The sequence below is a fragment of the Achroia grisella genome, unplaced genomic scaffold, assembly GCF_030625045.1.
Source record: "Achroia grisella isolate CSIRO2021 unplaced genomic scaffold, CSIRO_AGI_Agris_v1 utg971, whole genome shotgun sequence".
NCBI lineage: Eukaryota > Metazoa > Arthropoda > Insecta > Lepidoptera > Pyralidae > Achroia > Achroia grisella.
Window position 1 is genome coordinate 1,575,001 of NW_026713077.1, and position 10,000 is coordinate 1,585,000.

At 31.4% G+C, this 10,000-nt stretch overlaps 1 non-coding gene across 1 annotated transcript in view; it reads right to left on the reverse strand.

The window, feature by feature from the left end:
• Window positions 1-307, reverse strand: part of LOC131854259 (small subunit ribosomal RNA) — a 1,913-nt gene extending 1,606 nt beyond the window's left edge. Inside the window, exon 1 of the ribosomal RNA XR_009358031.1 lies at window positions 1-307. This exon is cut by the window's left edge and continues 1,606 nt beyond it. This is a non-coding gene — a ribosomal RNA (small subunit ribosomal RNA).
• Between the last annotated feature and the right edge of the window lie 9,693 nt (window positions 308-10,000).

Here is a 10,000-nt window from a genome sequence, read left to right on the forward strand (position 1 = left end):
GCCGGTACTGGACCGTGCGATCGGCAAAAGTTATCCAGATTCATCAAAATTAACGACATCGGACGCGAGGCCCTCCGTCGATTGGTTTTGATCTAATAAAAGCACTCATCCCATCACTGGTCAGAGCTCTGACTGCATGTATTAGCTCTAGAATTACCACAGTTATCCAAGTAACTGAGTAAGATCTAAGGAACCAAAACTGATATATTGAGCCATTCGCGGTATCGCCTTAATACGGCTTGCACTGAGACATGCATGGCTTAATCTTTGAGACAAGCATATAACTACTGGCAGGATCAACCAGGGAGCTAACATTCATTCATTCATTCATTATCGAACAACTAACGAACTCGCCACGCTCCGAACGATTAGGCCGGAAACGCGGCGTGTCGATATGATCGCGATGGATATTGCGGCGTTGTGAAGATTTTCCGAAGACGATCGTCCGACACGTCGACGGCGACACGGACGGCAACTCTTAGACTTAAATTCTACATAATATCTAAGCGCGCGTCCTATACCGAACGTCCTAACCAGACGGTTTCGCTACACCCTATTTAGTGGGAAGTAGTATATAGTGGTGGTAATAGTAGTAGTAGTAGTAGTAGCAGTTAGGTCACACCGATGCGATAATTTCGTTTCTTTACAGGCTCAGACGGTGCGGTCGTCTATACAAGCAGAGATAGATCGGCCTGCAGTCTGCGCCCCCGACTGCTCCGGTTCGCTTCGCCGCCCAATTTCGTGACAGACCACCACACACACACACACACATGCAATGATGCAATGTGCGTGCGGCGTACGATGTGCGCGCGCGTCGCGTCAATCGGAGTGAACGGGAACTTTATGAATATTGTCCGGCTCTATCATAACAAAATGATATGGCACAGAAAGCCCAATAGTAGTGGTACGGCGCTTAGGAGGCCGGGACGCGACGCGACGCAAGTCTCTCGGATACACCGAAATACGTACGTACGCGCGCCCCGACGCCATACACGGGCCTGCGTGGTCTTGGTCTTGTTATATTGTTGTCGTTTACACACAAACACATGTACGAAAAATATAATTCCAAACCACCAAACACGAGACCCCACAACCGCTATACAGTACAGTAGAGGTGGTTTGGTATTTATTAATGTACACACGTATGTATATATACGCCCCGTTACAAAAACACAATCGGTATTACATTGATACTTGAACTATGTTCGTAACGTATGCGTCGTCGGTGTAGTCGAGTGTACACTGCACTCGTTCGAAAAATTTTGACAAACCCACTGAGAGCGCCGGTCCGAATAAGCACGTTGCGCGCGCGCGCGCGGGCACGCGCGCGTGCTACGCGCGCGTTGGCACGACCATGATATAAAATTGAAAAAAAAAAAAAATTTTTTTTTTTTTTGACTTTGTATTTTTTCCGACGGGGTGTGGTGATGTATAATGTTGTTGATTACACCCCGTCGGGAAAAATACGAGTGAATAATGTTTTTTTTTTTTTTTTTTTTTTTTTTTTTTTTTTTTTTCTGTCGTGAGGTATGTATGTATGTATGTATGTATGTATGTATGTATGTATGTGGACCCACCTAATCAGAAAAATGAGCAGTACCACCTTTGAACGGTTGCAACGTTCCACCGTTCAACGTACACCGTGGTTCAACGGTGGTTAGTAAAGTTAAAAATTGATTTAATTCAACGAAGACATAAATAGATAGAGTAGAACAGTTGGAATACAAATTTAGATTCAATTCTAAATTCATTCAATTCAATTCGATTGAATTAATAATAATAAAACACTTCACCGTTTCATCCGTTTCAACGTAGAGAGTAGAACGCTTGTTTATTTTTTTCACACACAGATTTCACACAAATCTCTCTACCTATATCTATCTATATTATAGGTCTATCTATATACTGTTACATGTTGTCTGTTGTACATTGAAACAATCATCTGGCATTTGTGTGTACATACATATATAAGCTTTCATCGGTGTCAGTCGAGGTGAAGTCGTTGAAGTCAGGAAAATCTAAAAACAAGAAAGAATAGTATCTGAATAACAAATAATAAAATCAATTTTTAAAAATTAATTATTAAACATAACATGCAACTTTAAAACTATAAAAACATATTATAATTAATTGTTTAAAGCACTAGTTAAAAAACAATTTTAACATACATACCTGTTTATATGGTATAATTATATATAATTGAAAAGTCAAAGCCTTCTTTCTTATAAAACAAACAACAACAATAGCACGCTTTGTTTATTTTTAAGTTTCCCTGCTTGTAAAACTTCTCTTCATCAAAAAAGTTGCTATTTAATGGCCATAAAAATATATAATAAAATTGACCATAAATTCTTTTAAATACCAATTCCGAAATTGGCTAATTGACAATTGTTTTTATACTATAAATGAATTTTTCGCTAAAATATATTTGTATAATATTGATTGACACCTAACTAAAATAAATGTCACGTATCTATCTATATTTGACATATGTATAATACTTACAATTTCTAAACGTAAATTCATTAATTAAATTTTTGCATGCCAAAACAATGGCGAAATATGTGGACAAATAAATACATTTTCATTAACATATTTTCTAGTGTTTTAGAGATGACAAGGAACGTAAAATTCAAATAGAGAATGGCAACACTGTCCGCACAGCAAGCAAAATTGCCAGTATACGATAACGTTTCAATCTAATATCACAGATAATATAATATTACATACAGATACCCCATCCCATACAAGAAAATGGTTCCTTCCTAACTCGGGCTATTCTTCGGGCTATTTTATTTCGCCGCCGTAGGCGCTAGATGTCGCTATATCTGAAGCAGTTCGGATTACTAGTGGGTGATTAGTAATAAAGCATGAAAATAGATGGCAGAGAATTCGGTCTACATGACATCTGTTTTGACATCTGTTTTAACTGTATCGAACTCCTGATTGGGTACAATCGAAAATTCAATGTAGGTATAATATTGTTCGCTGACAGTCTACAGACACGGCTAATGTACCTATGTATCTACATATATATATATATATATATATATGCCTACTTTTTTTCTCCCGACGAAGATATGTCGTAACGCGTCTGCACTAAAATCGGGCTATCGGGCTAATAGCCCGATTTTAATACGGTTTTTTTTATTTAAATTGTTATGTGATAGTGATAGATTTTAGCTATGATCAATTGATGTGCATATGTGTACCTCATATAATTTTCAGTGTATAATTATTTTTCAATATGTAGTTAATTATGGTAAACTGGCAATTTGTAAAACTGAAAACCATCAATCTGTTATATGTAGGTTCTTTCAGGGATACTACATCGGTGCTAATGACATGTACATAGGTACTTATTTTGATGTTATACCTATTTGTAGAACCTTCGATATCTACAAACTACGCCTCTACTGCTAGTTTTTTGGTATTTATGTAAGTTGTTATTCAGTTGAAATTAAGCTGCGAAATTACAGGATATTTGGACATACATATGTAACATCTATGTTCTCCGGCATGATAATGTATGCGGGATATAGAGGGCACGACATGATGTATTTAATAATATACGTGGTTGGATGGATCGTCAGCTTATTTACCATTTCAGTTAATAATAGTAGGTAGTAAGTAACTTTTGACAATATGGATGAAGGAGGGTAACGGTGATGATGATGAGATCAATAATGACTGTTGACGATAGTGACGGTGGTATTTACATTTATGACCACCATAAAATTCATCATTGGCAGTATTCTCAACATTATCATCATTGTTCATCATTGTGATGATTGAGATCAAATTAATTAATTGATTAAAAAAATAGCAAGTATTAGGTAGGTACTAAGTCCTTATATGACTTAAATACAAGGTTCTGGGATGCTGTGATATACTACAGTCTCTAGATTTTGTTTCTTATTAGTATTCCACGACCAAAGTAGACTATAGACAGAGAAATATAGATTTACACAAAGTTTTTTGATGTAAATGGGAATTATTATACACATTGCATTAAAAAATATACATATATGATTACCATCTAATACAAAATCATTATGTAGTAAATAATTCCTGACATTTTAAATCGAATGAGGTGAAACTAACATTGCATGAACACAACACAACACCACTTGAAGATCATAACATTTTTATTTCAGGTAACAAAACACTTTTAAATAATTTATTAATCACAGAATAAACAATTGTTAATAATTTACAATAATATTTCTTTCACTGCTTGTTATTTTTATATTATATTCCAATCATTTCATAATTAATTCCTGGTACACAAAATATTCCTGGATTTGTTGATGAAGCAATATAATAATAATCATGTGTTTAAATCATAAACTTATTTGCAGTCGGTTACACATAATATAATTACTTGGAATTTCTTCTCATCACTAGTGCATTGCTTTACTATTACTTATTTAATTATATTATTAATAGTAAAATGTTCATATGTATATACATATATATTTCTTATTCTTTTGAACTCCTGTTCTTCACAGTAAAAATGTTATTTATCTTCATCTGAAGGACTAGGAGATTTAGAATATCATCTCTTATTTGTTTAAACTTTGTTCAGTATTAAGTTGTTGATGTCAGGAAAATCTGAAAACAATATCATATATACCATGTTACATTTTCATGAACTTACATGAATGAATTTACATGAAAGTAACTAAACTGTAACCTTATTAGCACAATAAACATATTATTCATACATCATATTCATTCAGTTCTAATAAAATATAAAAATAATACTACTGTTTAGTACTTTATTTTGATTAACAATTTTCAGTATTTTCTCAATCAATCAAAAATTATAAAATCAGTGTTAGTTTTTTTTTGAAGTTACATTCATAACAATAATAAAAACATAATAATACCACATTAAAGCGGTCACCAAGTACATATGTTTATTATATTTTAATATGAAAGATACACACGCTACATATGCAAGTTTTTAACAACTTATAGTTATACCTGGTATAAGATAATCCTCAAAGACACGATAGTTTACTAAATATGTATTTGTAGTATATTTCTTAGACACATTTAAATTATTGAGTTTGACAAAAAAATAAGAAGTTCAATGAACTCTGAACAGGAACAATTCAACAGTTGAATTGTTCAGTACCTACTCGTAACTTAAATGATGAAAAAAGAGAAAAAATCCAATGCTAGTGAAAATATGTTTTAAGCATTTGACTTAAAGTCGTTTATCCTATTCTTTTATTCCTATATTTTACATTTTTAACATTTCATTTACATATGTTGCCAGTACTCGTTGTCATTTCGATATAATAAAAAAATATGGACCAACCTACGATTTTAAATCGATATTTTTATTTGTGATGAAATCTAATAATATAAATTATGAATAACCTACCCTCGAATGGAGATATTAAAAAACTAATTATCATGAATAGTAGGTACGAGGATCAGTAATATGTATATCATAGTATTATGAATGATTATCGTTTCAAAACCTTGTACAATTTAGTAAAGTTGAAAATATCCTTCTACAAAAGCAAAAGTTTCTTATGAGTATTTTTAAAAATTCGAGGATCCTCATATTTAGCTATCAATGTCAGTAATTTATGTAGATACCATATAACACTTGTTTATAGAGGTTTCATAAAGGTATAGCTGACCTTATATACTCTATACCACATTCAATTCTCATTCATTAAATTACAATAAGTAGGTATTTATTTTTTTTAATAGAAGAACTATGTCACTAATGTCATTAATTGCTATAATTACCAGGGTGACCGCGTGGAGGTTGATAAAATAGAGTACACTTGTATCAGATCAATCTAATTAATAAATTCACAGATAAATATAATATACTGTATAGTACTTGCATACCTGTCAAAATCTCTCTATTTTGCCGTCGTCGAGTAAAAATTATGCATTGCAATTCGTTCCAAATAAGAGTATAATACAAAATGATGAAATTTTACTGTTTGCAAAGACTATGTAATTAAAAGCACCACCGAATAATGCGTTGTAATAAGTATCTTGTTATCGATTATTCGAAAAAATCGATAAATCTATGCATTTATTTTTAATATGGTAACACTTTCTAAATAAGTATTATTGGAATAATATGGTTTTCTTGTTTAGCTGTTTTATATTTACTTAAACTTTTTTTATGTTTAATTTATCATAATAATATAGTAAGTACTTATTATTTGAAAATATAAAATAAACATTTAAAATACGGCGATACAAATGAAAACAGCGCCATCTATGAAAGTATTTTGGAAACAATAAGCCCCAATTAGCAATGATTAAATTGTAAACAAATACAGGGCAACAACAAAATGAGTAAATATATGAAAATTACTTTTCAAAACGCATTATTTCATTTTAACATCTATATATGACTTTTTAAAAATAGATTAAACCTTTTTAAAAACATAGTTTTGGGTTTTAAACGATTACAAAAACAATGTTGAATTCCATTCGATACCAATGACGCCATCTAAATCCGTTTTTCGAACTAAAAATGGCTACTATGCCATTTTATCAGCCCACTGCTAATATTAAGTAATTAAAAAAAAAAAACAGCTCAAAAATATAACAATCTTTTATTTTCTAATGTTTTAGAGACGACAAGGAACGTAAAATTCAAATATATTATATATTTTCCTTATGTGAACTAAAGAGTTATTAACCAAATACATTCATTTAATAGAGAATGGCAACACTGTCCACACAGCGAGCAAAATTGCCAGTATACGATATCGTTTCAATCTAATATTAAGTAATCTAAAAAAAAAACATCTCAAAAAATGCGGTACAATAGAATACAATAAAAAAATAAATCAATCAAATGTATTGATGAACAGACAACAGAGTTCTTAACAAAATACATTAATTTAATGGAGAATGGCAACACTGTCCACACAGCAGTGTTCGATGTTGGAATAATATTGTTTTCTTTTTTTTTTTTTTTTTACTTGTTGACTTTTTTAATTCGCAACATATAAATAGGCTCTTAATTATCGATAATTATCAACAAATCGATGCATTTATTTCAAAAGTAATTGGAACAACCAACAGTTGTTTTCTTTCTCTTTCTTTTTTTTTTGTTTTTACCATATTTTTATTACATTACAGTTGTACCACCACAAGAATGTGTTAATTGTCTTCTTATGTCATCTTTCGTTCTCTATGATATGATACATACATTTTTTTGTGCCATAAACTAAACCAACAAAGTACAGATCAATAAATAGTTTATGGTACTTATTGATTATTTTTTATGTATTTACATAATTCATGAAAATGTGGACACGTAATGCAAATCGATAATTATAGACGAATCGATGAATCAGTGCATTTACTTCAAAAATAATTGCAAAAAGAGTTGTTTTCTTTCTCTTTATTTTTTTTTTTATATTTAATTTAAAATTGTTTTAGTGGTACAACTGTAATGTAATAATTACAGTTGTACCACTAAAATAATGTTAAATTTCTTATAATCTCATATAAAGTGTATTGTCTATGATATGATACATTTTTTTTTTTTTTGTTTTGTGCAATAAACTAAATAACACAGATCAATAAATGGTTTATGGTACGAAAAATGTATTTCAAATTACGATTTAGATATAATTATCAATATAAAATACATACATATGTGTAATGTGATTGTTTACCTCTTTTAGTTTTTAGTATTTAACTTTGGCAAAAGAACTTTACGCCGAGCCATCAATCGTCGTCCGACTCAACAGACAGAGGACAGAGTATACATATGTATGTAGTATAGAAGAAACAAAAAAAATGTCGTTGGTCTGTGACTGTCAAGTGAGTGAGTGAGTGTGCGCGCGAGTCGGTCGCCATGTGAATGTTTTTTTTTTGTTTGTTAATGAATAATATATACTAAGTACTGTATTCGTTTGTGCTTACATGTCCACATATGCATGTCGATGTGAAAACAAGAAATGTCCTCCTCGTATCACAGCTACTGATCCTGATGATGAGATGAAAAGGAAAAATCTACACCTATGTAGGTGACGCCTAGGTAGACATTTTATTTTAACTGTTTCACGTCTTCTTTTAAAATGCAACGCTATATAAATACTAAGTGCCTTCTGAGTGCATAGAATACAATTTATTTGCTTCATAACATAAATTGTGCAAGATTTGTTTGGTGTTTGTCACAAAATGCAAGCTTATAGGGGTTATATGATTTTTGCATCACTTTTTTATAACTGTTTCCTCATATATGTGTACATTGATATGCCAGACAGTGCATCCCAAGCTTGTTTTGTTTGTTTGTTTGTTACGCAAGCTGTTCTTGAACTCTTGATGAACTACTCTTATTCATTCAGTGCTATTAAAGCCAAAAAATGATGTGAGTTTGCTTCTTGGAATTTGATATAATTTCTTTAAGGTCCTGCCGCCTGCCGCCTGCCGCAATCGGAGAGCGACCATCGTAATAAGTTCAAGTACCAGATGCTGCAACCACAGGACACAGCTTCAGCCAACACAACACACATATCTCCCTCCTGTCACCGTGATGAAAAGTCAGTAACTAACTACATATATATTAAATTAACTATAATGGAATGTTTCAATCGCGCCAGGTAGCTACAGTGTTATTAATCCACATCCACTCACTTCACTAACAATATAATATAACAATATTATTGCTTAGGTTATGTATGTCTCGATGAGTTGCTTTTCACACTGGCCATGGTGCTTGCCGTTCATGTAAATAAATATGTTGGTGGTATATATAGTATATTCTTGTGCTGGTCTGTTTATTAAATAATATAGGGTAATGTTATAGTTTTATTTGTGGATGTGTCCTGTGATTTCATTCTGTATGAGTATTTCATTAATATATGTACAGAGTATATACATACATAATCTGCAGAACACAATATTTTTGAATGATGATTATTGATATTCAACCAGTAATTGGTACAACACAACTTCTTATAATAGAAAATATATTACAATTATTAAATTATAAGTGACAGTGGCCTTAAGCTTTAATTACATACCAAGTTTTGGTTAATTACAAATCAATATATTATTTTGCATTATTATTATTGCATTAGAGGGGTAAATTGTAGTTATTTCAATTAAATAATCATATCATGTAATCAATTAATCATAATTTATTTAAATACAGACATGGTTAAACTGACTGTTTCACATCTGTTAGACAGTTAGTATACATCAAAACTAGTAACTCTTATCTTCTTATCTGCTGATATATGTAGAATAAAAATTACATATAATTTGGTAAACTTTGTTTATGTGTAATATTTTGTACAATACATATTTTGTATCTCACTGTGGTGTTCATTTATAAATTTACAGAGTACCAGACACACACCAATGTGTATGATGACAGATGACTGCAAGTGAAAGAAAGAACAGCAGCAATAGACAGAAAGAAGATCTTGGAGAAGCTCTGGATACGGAGATATTGAATGAATAAAAAAAAAAAGATTAGCCTAAGTTATACCACCTCCTCCTCCTCCTCCTCCATTTATGTACTAGTAAAGCTATCTATAAGCATAAGGGATCCATAGATTGGCAAAAACAAACAAACAGACAGACAGACAGACAGACAAATGTTTTGTTTTTTATTTAATTTGTACATCCTATATTCACATATGTATAATTATTACTAGAAAAGCTATTGATTTGAAGTTACAAACAGACACTCAATTTGTATTTATAGATTACTAGCTGTCCCGGCAAACATTGTTTTGCCATACAAAAAAAAAAAAAATTGGTGGTGGTTGGTGATAGAAGGGTGAAAATTTAGGGTTGTGTATGTATTTAATGTAATGACTCTTAATAAAAAAAAAATACTGTTAGGGGTAGTTGCCGATTCTTTCAACATTTAAAATTTAACATTAGATTTTAATAATATAAATTGTACATAATTTGAATAATAATAAATAATCATGTAAATTAATTTATGATTACAACGTAGCAATAAGGGATACTTATTATTGTT